This window comes from Sceloporus occidentalis, unplaced genomic scaffold, assembly GCF_023333645.1.
Source record: "Sceloporus occidentalis isolate IW3139 unplaced genomic scaffold, rSceOcc1.0.p SCAF_22, whole genome shotgun sequence".
NCBI lineage: Eukaryota > Metazoa > Chordata > Lepidosauria > Squamata > Phrynosomatidae > Sceloporus > Sceloporus occidentalis.
Window position 1 is genome coordinate 12,056,971 of NW_028317002.1, and position 9,553 is coordinate 12,066,523.

A 9,553-nucleotide genomic window follows, 5' to 3' on the forward strand; every position below is an offset into this window, starting at 1 on the left:
TTACAGGATCTTAACTTACAGAATAAAACAAAACACAAAACTTTAACATATAACACATCTGATGTTCATATAGTTTTTCTTATAAATAAATTAACTTATTCAAAACATCTTCATAGAAGACAGAGTGCAGGGATACAGTACGAATTAGAGTTAATTGCTATACTAGCTATACTGAATCAACATAGATCTACGTATTATAGCTCTCGCGACACTTACAACAAACATACTCCTGTGTAGTTCCTGTATTAGGTAAATCTTCTTTATTAACTTCAATCTCCCTGATTTCTCTAATGAGTGGTGCATATGGAGATTCTCTCTGTGATGTAGTGTGTACTGGATTCCTTCTATCTATTTGGTCAGACGTGTGAATAAATCCATTTGATTTCCCTTGTCCTTTACATTGCATATCATAAAAAAGTTTACGACATTGTTTTTTAATGTGACCTGGTTTGTTACAATAGAAACACTGTATAGGTTCTTTGTTCCAAATCCTTTGTCCCCTGGGAGCCAACATGTGGTTCCTTTTAAACTCCTGAGGAGGGGAAGGGGGATGAAAGGAATTAACCCTTTCCTTTCTGTGTGTGTAAAAACTTTTGTTAATAGCAGCCACATTCATTTTAACCTTTTCATTTTTGCGTTCCCTTCTGATTTTATCAATAAACGCAGCAGCAGCCTCAAGTGTTTGCATATCCGAAGCAATTGCAATACTAGTAGGATCCAAATATTTAAACTTTTTAACAAACACTTGTATCATAGAAGCAGGACATTCATCATCAGACATTTTAAAAACTATTCTATATGCCTGCTCAAATCTTAACAAAAAAGAAAATGGATCCTCTGAAATTGTAGGTTTCAGGTTTTCTAGTATGTCAAGTGTTGGATTTTCATTTCCAGTTGTAAACTTAATCAACTGTTGGAGTCTATCCTTATCTGTTCCATGGATGATTTCATCATCCTCCACTATAGGAGTACTTATTGGAGCTACTAATCTTCTACTCATGTATGTAGGCAACCATATTTTAAATAATCTGTTTCGTTGTTCATTAGCCAAATTATGCTTCTCTGTATTCGATTCAAATACATCTGCATTACCAAATGCATCCAAATTAGAATTATACGGCGGTATTTCTTTAAGTAATTTCATTAATTCGCTTTGTATCTGTAATTTTAATTTTGCTGCTTTATTTCTAAGCTTCTTCCTTTGCAGTTCCTGTTCTGAACTGACCTCTGGTTCATCCTCTACATTTTCTGGAATTAAGCTGTGTCTTTGTCTATCTCCCCTTGTAATTACACAAACTTGTTTCAAATCTTTCTGCAATTTTGTAATTAACAAATTCTTAATTTCTAAGCAATCCGACAAATCAGAAATCTCTTCAGTTAATAAATCACATTTAGGACATTCCTTTTCTATTGCACACACATTGTGCATCTCATTTTTAACCATGTCACTACTCTGTGAATTACTTTGACTAACATCATTATTAGTCAGATTAACACCACCATCAAGTAATGTATTAAAAATCTTAATCATTTTCATTACGTTTCTCAACTTTTGTTTCTCCTTATTCACAGAAAATATCTTTTTGTCTATCTTCTTATTTGCATCTTCACATTGACGCCATAAATCATGCCACAAAGCTGAATCACTAGCCGTATAAGGAACAAACGTAAATTCAAGTTTACTTCCGGAAGACAAAGTATTAATAAAATCCATACTTACCGTAGATCAGTTGCTTGCTCAATCTGCTCTCACTACGATACACGGTTCTGGAATGCTCTTGCTTCTCACCACGTGGTCTGGTAATGGTCTGGTAGTGTCGAATTACACTTTCTTCTGATCACACTGCTAGGTTTTTTTGTTTTTTTTTAGTCAGAGGATCTCTTTGATCTCTTCAGACAACTGCACACTATCCCCCCTTTGTCGGAAGAGGAAAAGTAAAAAACAAACGTGCAGTAAAGGCTCGCCGTAGAAAACTGACTAAAGACTGGCTGGCTCGTCAATTTGTTAGAATATTCTTTGTCTTGAATATCTAAGCTTCTCCAGTGATCAAACAGCAATCAAGACCACAGCTTCTATGTCTTATTAATAAGGTTTATTCGATAACAAATTATCAATTCATACAATACCAATGCTGGAACAAATGTTGATAAAAGGTACTGTAGGCTAAGTATCTTGGTGAGATGAAGATGAGAGCGTGGAAAGAGCGTGGAAAGAGACCTTGTCCTTGTAGTCATGCCAATTTATACCCCTTTACATTTGGTTAGGGTATACGTAAAGGAATCCTATTGGAACAGTAATAGGATACACCGGCATTCCACAGAAGACCCTCTAAACTACGTCACTTAATTGATACCATATGTTCCTAGCACTCAAGTTGCATTCAGGCCTAAAATGTGCAGAACAAAATAAAAGTATAAAAATGATTTCTTACAGCAGTCCCATTGACATCAGTGGGAAACACCCCCATTTCAAGGGAAAATGGGCGGGGAGCAGGGCGTGTCAAGCCCCTTCTACCGCGACCCAGAGGATTCCAGAGAACCGGCAAACCCGGAGAGTTCCCAGGTATGGACATGTCCCCTTCAGCCTTTTCTGCCAGTGATAGCCGTAATCTTAAGCACTTGTCACGGGATATTTATGATTTTTTACTCCTTTGATATATTCCTTTTCTTGTGATGGAAGCATATGAAAGAGTAGGTTAAAGTTAATAGGAATCTTAATGAGGAAGTAATTACTTGAGTTTTCCACCAACTACCAAGGAACTTACACTGCTGCTAGTTAAACCAATTCAAGAGAATGAAAATGAAATGCACATACTGTAATACGTTGCTATAATAAGCACTTTTAATTATGTAAAATGTTGTGTAGATGACAGAGCTACTTTAAAGGCATACTCATTTCTTTTCATGTGACTTAATTTTAGACAAAAGTCCCTGTAGCCTCCCTTTACTTTGGCTGCTGTGCCAATAGACGGGACACAAAAAATTTGTAGAATAATGAAGCAAACATAGGTTGTATCACCTTTGCATTTACATTGCACTATACCAGGGGTGTCCACGTTTTTTCTGCAGTGGGCCACTTCATCAGAATTGTATACGTGCGAGGGCCGCACTCATTTTTCACTGTGAGAAAATATGGCCTTTAATAAAACATGCAGATTAAAATAAAGTAAATGACACAAAACCTTTACTTTTCCTCTCACTGATTTCTGGGCCTAGAAAGGTTTGTGACTGCAAATTCAGGATAATTAAAAATTAAATACTTCTATTTATTCTAGGGATGCACCAGAATTAAAATTCTGGACCAAAACATTCACGGTTCACTTAGCCAAAACCCGAAAATTACCCCCCACCTTTAAAAATAACAATAAAAACTCACATTTTTAATAAAAGTAGGTGACATACCACAATTAAAAAAAGTAGCAATATGACTTGGCATGATAGGAGTGTGATTGCCAACAGCAATCACACTCCTATCATACCCAGGTAACCAGTAAATGCTGATAACTAGGCATGATGTTAGCAATCACACTCCTATCATGCCAAGTCAGCCAGTACATGCTGGTACATTCTGGTACAGGGTGGCTGTAAGTGATGTGCAGACCCCATACTGCTGGCAGCATCAATACACAAGGGGGCAGCTAGCTAGGTTTCAGCATGTAATGGCTGACTTGGCATGATAGGAGTGTGATTGCTAACAGCAATCACAGTCCCATCATGCCTAGGTTCCAGCACTTACACATCCATGCTATCACACACACACTCCTACATTCACAGATTCATTCCCTCAATCACGCATACTCATTCAAACACCCTCCCCACCCCCTTACCTGCCCTGCAGCTCCTCGATGCTGCTCACAGACTTCAGCAGAGGGCACGGCCTCCCTCTGCGTTCTCTGGTACTGCACAGAGGAAGCAGGACTGGAGCAGAGTCATGTGATGTCACGTGAACTCTGCTAGATTCCGCTTCCTCTATGCAGTACAGAAGACCCTCCCACAGGTAAGTAGCAGGGATCGAGGTGCGGCCCGCGTAACATCGATTGCCCTGGCTGCCGATCTTACGCGGGCCGCCCCTCGAGGTCTCGCGGGCCGCATGTTGGACGCCCCTGCTTTATACTTTATAGAGAGCCAGCTGATTCCACAATGTTAGCTCAATAGGGGAGAGTGAAAACTAACAGTAGTATTAAAATGGACAACATTAACACATGTGAAGAGTGGTGCAGAAGGACAAGAGGGCCATTCTAATGCAAGCTAACAATTTGACTGCTGTTAAACTATTTACAGAGAATTATAATGAAGTGCACATACTGTAATATGTATAATAAACACCTTTAATCATGTGAAGAAAACAAATTAAAGTATTGTATTAAAATTGACTATAATATTGATGGCCGAATGACAAGAGGGCCTTGCTCTTGAGGGCTAACAATCGAAGCCTCTAATCTTTAATGAAGTACCCCTTGGATCTCTCTGATCTCTGATGAATGCATCATTTATAAATTTCCATTTGGCCCAGAAGCTTGAAAAGCTTATGTATTTGCGAAGAACATTTTTTAGTATAAGATGAGTGGTGAGACTAAGTTCAACCGGTTCTGGGTGTTGTCACCTCCATTCCTCCTTACCACTCTTTTACAGGTACCAGGCAGCGACAGATTTCTATAGTTTGGGAGTGGTCAGGTAAACTTTGCCAACACATATACAAATGTGCTGAGGAAGGGCGCCATCAAGTGTTCATCGCTTTGGGCCTCTTGTAAAGCGAAATAATTGGAGCTAATGTCATGGCTGTCTGCTTCCTACACAAGAAAAACATAAGCCTCATGATCTCAGGACTAAGCAGTTCAAAACAGTCATGCACAATGTGTTTATTATCATTTCACTTTACTTTATAACATAGCCATACATGAGAAAGATTATTTTTCACACGCGTGCATTAACAGTTCAAACAGGATACTTGGGGGCTCACATCAAGTACACTTAGCAGGGGTGGCAGTCAGCCTTTGGCAGTACACAACTGACCAAGAGTATGGTCCATTAGTGATGTCCGGATCATGAACGAATCGTTCATTTGATCCGGTTCTTTTTAGTGATCCGGATTCATTTGTAGCGGTTCAGTCTGTGAATCATGCAGCTGTAACCTGATCCTAGAGCTGTGAGTCATCTGCAGAGCACTCAGACACAGACTCTGGGGTCAGGTTACAGCTCATTAATTCACACAGGAACGATGTCTCATAGAGTCAGAGAGTCGTTCAAAGAGTCGAATGATCCGAAGAGTCGAATGATCCGAAGAGTCGAATGATCCGAAGAGTCGAATGATCCGAAGAGTCGAATGATTCGAATCTTACAGAGATTCGAATCATTCAGAGAATATTACTGATACCATACTTTTATAAATAAATACATTAATAATGTTCACACTGCCCCCAGGATTTAGATTCCCCTGACTTGGCCCCCCTTTACCTATAACTGCACCTACAGTTAACTTTATTAAATTAATTAAATTAACCCTCAGTCATCAGCATAAAATTAACCCTTATACCCCATCAACCATAACTGCCCCTGAAATTAACCGTAAAGATCCCATTAACCATAACGGCCCCTGAAATTAACCCTAAATACTCCATTAACCATAACTGCCCCTAAATTAATTGCATGTACTCCAGATAAATTACCTAATAAATTGGTATGGTTGATGGGGTCTTTAGTGTTAATTTAGGGGCAGTTATGCTTAATGGGGTGTTTAGGGATAATTTAGGGGCAGTTATGCTTAATGGGGTGTTTAGGGTTAATTTTAGGGGCAGTCATGGTTGATGGGGTGTTAAGGGTTAATTTTAGGGGCAGTCATGGTTGATGGGGTGTTTAGGGTTAATTTAATGGTGAGGGTTAATTTAATTAATTTAATAAAGTTAGCTTAAGGTGCAGTTGCAGGTAAAGGGGAATGTAAATCCTGGGGTCAGTGATTATTAATGTATTATTTATAACAGTATGGGGATATTCTCTGAATGATTGGAATGCCAATGAAGGCAGAGAGTCGTTCAAAGATCCGGATCTTACAATGATCCGGATTTTACAGTGATCCGGATCTTACAGTGGAGTCAGGGGGGAGGATTCATAATGAAAGGGGCGGGGCCAATCGTTAGTGTGCCTGCACGGAGTTACTGGAAAACAGTAACTCCGTGCAGGCACACTGAGTGATCCGAAGATTCGGATCATGAATCGGATCATTTCAGTGACCGAATCGAAATGATCCGATTCACTTTAATGATCCGAACTTCCCATCACTATGGTCCATCTGCCGTATGGTGAGACATTGGGCCTTGATTGGGCCCCAGAACTGTCTCCTGAAACATTTCTAAAGCAAGTTATTGGCACGTAACCAAAATTTATTTACCAGACTTGATGGCATTCTAAAAAAAAATTATCTCTGATATTCAATGTAATTTAAAAAAAACTCATTTATGAGTATTTCCATTCCACCTAATATAAATGCACCTCTCCACAGAAAATTTTGAATATTTTTTACGTGCTTTCTAATTCATTATACATTTCATCATACATTTAAATATATTTTGATATTCCACAACCTATAGCAAGTATACATTGACATAGAGGAGATGATTTACACCGTCTTAGAGCCTACCTTGTGTATAAAAAACAGTCAAATAATTTAACTTTATATATTACATTGGTGGATATTTTCTTTTAGTTCTCTTGTAGGACACAGATGGTGAGTAGACCGGCCAATACTCCCACCGCTGGATAACACAAGTAAGCCTTGCACAATAACTTTTAAAGTATTTAAGATCTCACAGAAAGGGGCTTACTCGAGGTGTAGTCAGAGTGACCTTATCTGATTCATTTTTATCCCAAAGAAGGAAGTAAGTTTATTCTTTCTGCTCACAATTATACACACTGCCGCCTTTTATAAATTAATTGCATTCCTTAAGTATTGAGTCATTTGTGTGAGACCGTACTGGTAGCCTGAGGTTTGTGTGCTTATTAACAGTAGGCACCTTACATGCTGTACACCCGTACCTTCACGTCCATTGTTCCCAAATAATTAGCAGCGAGCTTCTGTCCAAAGCCACGGGACCTCATTCGTCAAATATTTAAACACGGCTTTACCGCAATTATTCCCCACTCTTATTATCCATATTGTTCTGCATAGCCTTAAGCTTTTATAATAAATTACTATCAAATTAAAAACAAGTTTTAAAGAAAAGAAAACCCTGTTGCTTTCTAATTTTCAAATCATGTTTTTAGAGCGGCATATTTGTCATCTGTATGTGTTCTAGATCTAATCCAGTAGATACCCTGATTGCATACTGCCTTGTAGTAAACATTAGAATGGCTCACTCTTAAACACTAAACTTTTTTTTACTCTTAAGAAAATAATCAAACAATCCTTACTTATATTAAAAGTGTCCCTTTACATACATGCTAATGCTTCTTCCAGCTGCAGTCTTCTCCATTCTTTATCTGGTCATCTACACCTTACTGGAGCCAACATTCCTACACCTGTAACTGCTACTGGGATAGGGCTATCCCTCCCTGGTCTCTGACCTTACTGGAGACACCCATGGAGCCCAGACGTGATTGCCTCACCCTATGGGTCCAGACACTGCCCCTTAGTGCAAATGCATAAACGCTCTACACAGCTCTTTCTCCATCAGCTCTTGGTACCATATTCCAAGTAATGCCAACTCTGGCAAGAGCTCAGGAATATTCTGCAGCCCAAGTAGACACAGATCCTTAGCTAGAGCTCCCAAAAGTTAGCATCTGCCTCACAATCTAAAAAATAAAGATCATTCTAGAGAAGAGCTTCGCATAACAATCCAGGGGCCATTTTGGTAGCGGACGTAGACCAACATGAAATCGCATGGCCTCGTATTGATTTTCCTGGTCTATGTTATCTTGAATGAAAATATAGTCTTCTCTTATTTGTTGGGGTGAGTCCCAAGGACAAACCTCCTCTGAAGCACTAGCATATTGGAATACCTCTACTAAGCTTGCACAAACCCATGAGGGCCTCTTGCTCTTTTTGCACCAGGACTGTTGCAGGTGAACCTGGACAACTTTGGGGTAAACATTTTCAGCACCTGGATAATTTATGTACTCTATTACAGCCTGACCATCATGACAGTTGTTGCTCTTCCGGGGTCCTGGGATTAGTTTATAAAATAATATTATGCCTTTAAAATGCTTTAAAGTTATCAAACTATGGAAAAGGCTGATCGTCAGGAGAACGGTCAGGCAAAATGTTCATGGTGTTGGCTTACTGGTTTACAAAGCTTGCAACCTATTTAATTACCTTAATTACCACAAAGTCCTATTTATACGCTAAAGTGTGATGTAAACATATGGGATGATGACTGTTGTAGGCATAATGAAACAAACCCATGAATAAACTGCCCTTTGTCCCTTAAACTTTATTGCATCAGTCATGCCAAAAAAGGTCTATAAATGAGTTGTTATGAAGTCACAACCAGCCACTCAAAAAGGCAGAACTTTAAAAGGCATCAGACTTGGACTAAGAATCAGACTAGCTTCCAAAGATGCTATAGAAGCTGTGCTAGGCACAGACCTCCATGGGGTAACTGGGCTGGTTCACGGGGACTCCTCACCAGCCCATGGAGCAATATGTTATGCAGCATAGGGGATACTGTGCCCCTAGGCCTGCCACCCAGACCTTGGCAAGAATACACTACTGGCAGGATAAAGAACAAAAGTATAACTGCGTCGCTGACATAAGTCGGTGGTACCTCCGACTTCGCGGGACACACGCTATTTTTAATGGGGAAGAGGGCGAGGAGTGGGGCTTGCCGCAACGCTGCTCCTGTGACCCGGAGTTTCTCCTTAGTGACCTGGAGACCTGGTGAAGAGGCACTTCACCTGGAATCTCTGGGCAAAACCCAGAGAGTTCCCAGGTATGCTGATTTATGACCAATGTCCTAAAACCCAAGATAATTCCTCCAATGTCCTGCTCTCACGACTCACAGTGGCAAACTTTGTACCATGCAGGTGTACACTTGAGGCTGTGGTACCACAGTGTCATCTAGCTACATAAATCTTGTCTGATTGAGTCTGAGTGCCGGGATATAATGTAATTTCCCAGCGTTCAGATGCCATCTGCCAAACATGTAGCCATAGGCCTATATACATACAAGCTGTAGTGCTGTGGCTGAGTATGTGTACTCTGTTGGTATCAGTGGAAATGTAATGTGAGTATGTAGCATGTGCTGCGCATGAGTACAGTGCATAACGGTATATGTTTTCAGTATATGGATGTGCAGTGTGTGTATAATTTCACTGCCAACCACACAATTCATCACACACCTATATATGCTGCATGGACATGCTGTGTACAGTCTTTCCGGCACCATCCTCAGTGTTTGCATTATCTCATTTCCAGACATCTCTCTGGTCCTGATTTAGCACTGGGTGCAGCTGACAGGCACCGTGCAATAGCCAATCCCCGTCTGTCTGGCAGGGTATGAATTAACCCCTATGTACTGCATTACTATGCCAGGGAAGGCAGCTGCAGAGTCATCTCAGGCGT